Below are 6,327 nucleotides of genomic sequence, written 5' to 3'. Positions count from 1 at the left end.
GGGAAAAGGAGTTGTAGTCCAGAAGTCAGTGTTGAGGGTGGTGAGGTATTGGGGAAGGTATCAAGGTCAAGGGTGGGTACCGGTAGACAGGAAGATGTGTTGAAGTGTGTCTACTTCAATGCAAGGAGCATCCGGAACAAGGTGGATGAACTTGGGGCGTGGATTGCTACTTGGGACTACGATGTTGTGGCCATTACGGAGACGTGGGTAGAACAAGGACAGGAATGGTTGTTGGACGTTCCGGGGTATAGATGTTTCAGTAAGTGTAGGGAAGCTGGTAAAAGAGGTGGAGGAGTAGCATTGTTAATCAAGGATAGTTTAACGGCTGCGGAAAAGCACTTTGAGGGGGATATGCACACTGAGGTAATATGGGCTGCAGTTAGAAACAGGAAAGGAGCGGTCATGTTGCTAGGAGTTTACTATAGGCCCCCAAATAGTAATAGAGATGTGGAGGAAGAAATTGCTAAGCAGATTATGGATACGTGTGGGGGTCACAGGGTAGTTGTCATGGGGGACTTTAACTTTCCAAATATTGATTGGAACCTTTGTAGGTCAAATAGTTTGGATGGGGCACTTTTTGTGCAGTGTGTGCAGGAGGGTTTCCTGACACAATATGTGGATAGGCCGACAAGGGGTGAGGCCACATTGGATTTGGTACTGGGAAATGAACCGGGCCAAGTGTTAGATTTGGTTGTGGGAGAGAACTTTGGAGATAGTGACCACAATTCGGTGTCTTTTGTTATTGCAATGGAGAGGGATAGGGCCGGACGGCAGGGCAAGGCTTACAATTGGGGGAGAGGTAATTATGATGCGATTAGGCAAGAATTAGGGGGCATAAGATGGGAACAGAAACTGTCAGGGAAAGGCACTGATGAAAAGTGGAACTTTTTCAAGGAACAAATACTGGGTGTCCTTGATAGGTATGTCCCTGTCAGGCAGGGAGGAAATGGCCGAGTGAGGGAACCGTGGTTCACAAAAGAGGTGGAATGTCTTGTGAAAAGGAAGAGGGAAGCTTATGTAGGGATGAGGAAACAAGGTTCAGATGGCTCGACTGAGGGTTACAAGTTAGCAAGGAACGAGCTGAAAAAGGGGCTGAGGAGAGCTAGGAGGGGACATGAGAAGTCCTTGGCGGGTCGGATCAAGCAAAACCCCAAGGCTTTTTACTCTTATGTGAGGAATAAAAGAATGACCAGGGTGAGGTTAGGGCCGGTCAAGGACAGTGGTGGGAACTTGTGTATGGAATCAGTAGAGATAGGCGAGGTGATGAATGAATACTTTTCTTCAGTGTTCACCAAGGAGAGGGGCCATGTTTTTCAGGAAGAGAAGGTGTTACAGGCTAATAGGCTGGAGGAAATAGATGTTCGGAGGGAGGATGTATTGGCAGTTTTGAATAAACTGAAGGTCGATAAGTCCCCTGGGCCTGATGAAATGTATCCTAGGATTCTTTGGGAGGCGAGGGATGAGATTGCAGAGCCTTTGGCTTTGATCTTTGGGTCCTCGCTGTCCACGGGGATGGTGCCAGAGGACTGGAGAGTGGCAAATGTTGTTCCTCTGTTTAAGAAAGGGAATAGAAATGACCCTGGTAATTATAGACCGGTTAGTCTGACTTCGGTGGTTGGTAAATTGATGGAAAAGGTCCTTAGGGATGGGATTTACGACCATTTAGAAAGATGCGGATTAATCCGGGATAGTCAGCACGGATTTGTGAAGGGCAAATCGTGCCTCACAAATTTGATAGAATTTTTTGAGGAGGTAACTAGGTGTGTTGATGAAGGTAGGGCGGTTGATGTCATATACATGGATTTTAGTAAGGCGTTTGATAAGGTCCCCCATGGTCGGCTTATGATGAAAGTAAGGAGGTGTGGGATAGAGGGAAAGTTGGCCGATTGGATAGGTAACTGGCTATCTGATCGAAGACAGAGGGTGGTGGTGGATGGAAAATTTTCGGACTGGAGGCAGGTTGCTAGCGGAGTGCCGCAGGGATCGGTGCTTGGTCCTCTGCTCTTTGTGATTTTTATTAATGACTTAGAGGAGGGGGCTGAAGGGTGGATCAGTAAATTTGCTGATGACACCAAGATTGGTGGAGTAGTGGATGAGGTGGAGGGGTGTTGTAGGCAGCAAAGAGACATAGATAGAATGCAAAGCTGGGCTGAAAAATGGCAAATGGAGTTTAACCCTGATAAATGTGAGGTGATTCATTTTGGTAGGACTAATTTAAATGTGGATTACAGGGTCAAAGGTAGGGTTCTGAAGACTGTGGAGGAACAGAGAGATCTTGGGGTCCATATCCACAGATCTCTAAAGGTTGCCACTCAAGTGGATAGAGCTGTGAAGAAGGCATATAGTGTGTTAGCTTTTATTAACAGGGGGTTGGAGTTTAAGAGCCGTGGGGTTATGCTGCAACTGTACAGGACCTTGGTGAGACCGCATTTGGAATATTGCGTGCAGTTCTGGTCACCTCACTATAAGAAGGATGTGGAAGCGCTGGAAAGAGTGCAGAGGAGATTTACCAGGATGCTGCCTGGTTTGGAGTGTCGGTCTTATGAGGAAAGGTTGAGGGAGCTGGGGCTGTTCTCTCTGGAGCGGAGGAGATTGAGGGGAGACTTAATAGAGGTTTATAAAATGATGAAGGGGATAGATCGAGTGAACGTTCAAAGACTATTTCCTCGGGTGGATGGAGCTATTACGAGGGGGCATAACTATAGGGTTCATGGTGGGAGATATAGGAAGGATATCAGAGGTAGGTTCTTCACGCAGAGAGTGGTTGGGGTGTGGAATGGACTGCCTGCAGTGATAGTGGAGTCAGACACTTTAGGAACATTTAAGCGGTTATTGGATAGGCACATGGAGCACACCAGGATGGTAGGGAGTGGGATAGCTTGATCTTGGTTTCAGATGAAGGTCGGCACAACATCGTGGGCCGAAGGGCCTGTTCTGTGCTGTACTGTTCTATGTTCTATGTTCTATATTACAGTAAATTTACCCTCTGTCAGCTTATATTATGAAGCCATGCCTTTGTTGATTTTTCACTGGACCCTAACTATTTTTATATTGCACGTACAACATTATATTGCCTGTCTCTACTCATATGAAACTGGATGTTGCATCTGTTTATACTAAATTAGACGCTGTGAGACGTTATATTATACGTTACCATGTTTCTGTTCATATTAAGCGAGACGTTGTCTCTGTTTATATTAATATAGACCTATCTCTATTTGCATTAAACGAGATGCAGTCTTATTTCTGCAATTGACCCTGTCCACGTTTATATTGTATTGGACATGGTCTCAGTTTTTAACTGCACTGGGCAATGCCAGTAATGAGGGAAGTGGTTGGGGGAATACAATTCTCTGCAAACTTTATGAGGTTTTGGGCACGGGAAAAGAAGAAGCGATATCTGAAATGTACTTCTGCTGACTGCATTGAAAATGGATACCAAGCCCTGTGTAGCATGCGTTGTCAATAAAGAACAAAAAAACAAAGAAAATCACCGCACAGGGAAAGGCCTATCGGCCCTCCAAGACTGCACCAACCAAATACTGTCGATCCAATACTGCCCGTTTCTGGATCCTGCCTGATAACAATGTTTTTATCCCAACATATTATCTCTTCTTCTCGCAGAACCATGTAGTAATACAGACATAATTCAAACAGCTATAGTTAAGTGCAGGAATAACACTGACACAGTCTAGTGAAATGTATACAGGGTCGGTATCAAATATTACGTATCCAGAGAGAATGTCTCGTGCAATATAAACTGAATTTCGATCTAGCAGAGTATTAACAGAACCAGACTGTGTTTTAATATAAACAGGGGCCAGATCCAACAAAATAGAAATGAGTTAGTGCCGAGTGCCATGTGGGGATGGTCAAATGCCAAATTCCAATGACAGCCACATCGCATGAAAGAAACATTTTAAAAAATGACATTGCCAAGGAAAAGAAAACTGAGACAGTGTCTAGCGCAGTTTTACTGATATAGGAGCTTATGCGACATGAACTGAGACAGCGCCGAGTAATTAATGATACTGGACCGAGATTTATATGAACTGCGATGGAGCCAAGTGTATTAGTAATAATTACTGATACAGGACTGAGACAGGTTTAAACTGAAACAAAGTCCAGTGTGTTAATGATAATTACTGATATAGTACCTTGACTGATATAAACTTCATTCGTAGTTGTTGTTGATAAAGGAACTAGACTGATGCACACTGAGATTCGGACAATGCAGCAATTAGGAGGTATTGCAAAGTACAATAAAAGTACAATCTTTTGCCTGGTAGATGATGGATAGGGTTTGGAAATTCAGGAGGTGAGCTGTTCGCCGAAGAACCCCGGGCATCTCACCTGCTCTTGTAGCCACATGATTTAAATGCCTGTTCCAGTTCAGATTTTCACGAAGTATAATGCCCAGGATGTTGATAGTGTGGGATTCTGCGCTAGTAATGCTACTTAGTGTCAAGGGGAGATGGTTGGGATCTCCCTTACTGGAGAGGGTCATTGCCTGCCACTTGTGTGGCATTAATGTTACTTGTCACTCAATAGCCCAAGTCTGAATATTTTCTAAGTCTTGCTTCATATGGACACAGACTGTGTCAGTACCTGAGGAGTCGGAACTGGTGCTGAACTTTGTTCAATCATCAGTGAACATCCCACATATGAACTTTGATGATGGCTGAAGCTTGGGGCTTTGTCACTAACCTGAAGAATTCCTGCAAAGCCGTGTGACTGAGATGATTGACCATTAAGAACCACAACCATCTTCCTTTGTGTTCCAGCCAGTGGACTGTTTCCCCCTGATTCCTATTAACTGCAGTTTCGCTCGGGCTCCTTGATGCGACAAACGGTCAAATGTTGCGTCGATGTCAAGGGCACGCAACCTCTCTTCACCTTTTAATTTAAAATTTGTATCTATATTTGGACTCGTTTTAAATCATTTCTGGAATCAAGTGATCCTGGCGGAACAAAAATTGAGCATCTTGGTTTGCGTGTGTTTTGTGAAATATATCATGTTTGACAGAAATTAATTTCAAAATGATCACTTGCATCCTTCCATTTACACTACATGATGGACACACAATAAACACATCCAATTCAGATTGGCTTCCTTTACATATGTCACCTTTTCTGATGATTGAAGAGGACAATTTTTGAAAGGTTAGTTCTGCCACAAGTGCTGCCCATTAAGCTACCATTTGTCATTGTGTGTTATCGTTTTGGATCATGAATGGATATTTTGGTGTAGAGCCAGTTATCACCAAAATCCTATGGTCCTTGCCGTGCTGACGGTGTTGAATGTCTTAGCGAGATTGACCAAAGTACGTTAAAGATATGGACATATGGAACATGGAGAAGTTGTTGGCTGGAGTAAATCTTCCAACACAATCACTACACTGCACATCAGGAACACCCGGTCTGCAAGTAGATGATGTATTTCAAGTGTGACCCTAGCAAAGATCTTTCCCGTGATGCCATGACTGAGATATGTCTGTAGCTGGAGCAGACTCTTCCATTGGCTTACTTTGCAAAAGGTGTGATGAATTTGAATCATGCATCTCTTGTGGAATGGTGGGTGCCAGGATGGCACAGTGGATAGCTCTGTTGCCTCACATCGCTAGGGCCACAGGTTTGGTTCCTGGCTTGGGTCAGTGTCTGTGCGGTATCTGCACATTCTTCCCGTGTATGCGTGGATTTCCTCTGGGTGCTCCTCCCACAGTCCGAAAAGGCATGCAGGTAGGGTGCACTGGCCAGGCTAAATTCTCCCTCGGTGTACCCGAACAGACGCCGCAATGTGGCGACTCGGGGATTTTCACAGTAACTTCATTGAAGTGTTAATGTAAGCCTACTTGTGACATTAATAAATAAACTTCAAACATTAAATCTTCCAGCAGATATGGAGAATGTCATAAATGTTCAGAAAAATAGTAATTATTTTCACCAACGACCATCCATTCACAATTTTTAAAAATGCATTCACCAGTTCTCATTCATTCATAAAGATTAGTATATTTAACATTACTTTATGGGAGGTGGGCGACACTTTCTAGGCCAGCATTTGTTCCCCATTGCTAATTGCATTCAGTAAAGTGGTGGTGAACCGCCTTGTTGAACCGCTGCAAAACCTGCAGAGTAGGTACTCCCATAGTGCTGTTCGGGAGGGTGCTCATGGATTCCGACCCAGCGACAGTATAGGAATGGTAATATATGTTCAAGTGGGGTTGATGAGTGTCTTCGGGAGGGGGGCGGGGGAGGTGGGGGGGGGGGGGAATTTCCAGGCGGGGTTGTTTCACTTCACCAATTATCATCAATTCATACAGATAA

This window comes from Mustelus asterias, chromosome 30 (assembly GCF_964213995.1).
Source record: "Mustelus asterias chromosome 30, sMusAst1.hap1.1, whole genome shotgun sequence".
In the NCBI taxonomy this organism is placed as follows: domain Eukaryota; kingdom Metazoa; phylum Chordata; class Chondrichthyes; order Carcharhiniformes; family Triakidae; genus Mustelus; species Mustelus asterias.
The sequence above is the reverse complement of the archived record's forward strand: the minus strand, read 5'-3'. Positions refer to the sequence as shown.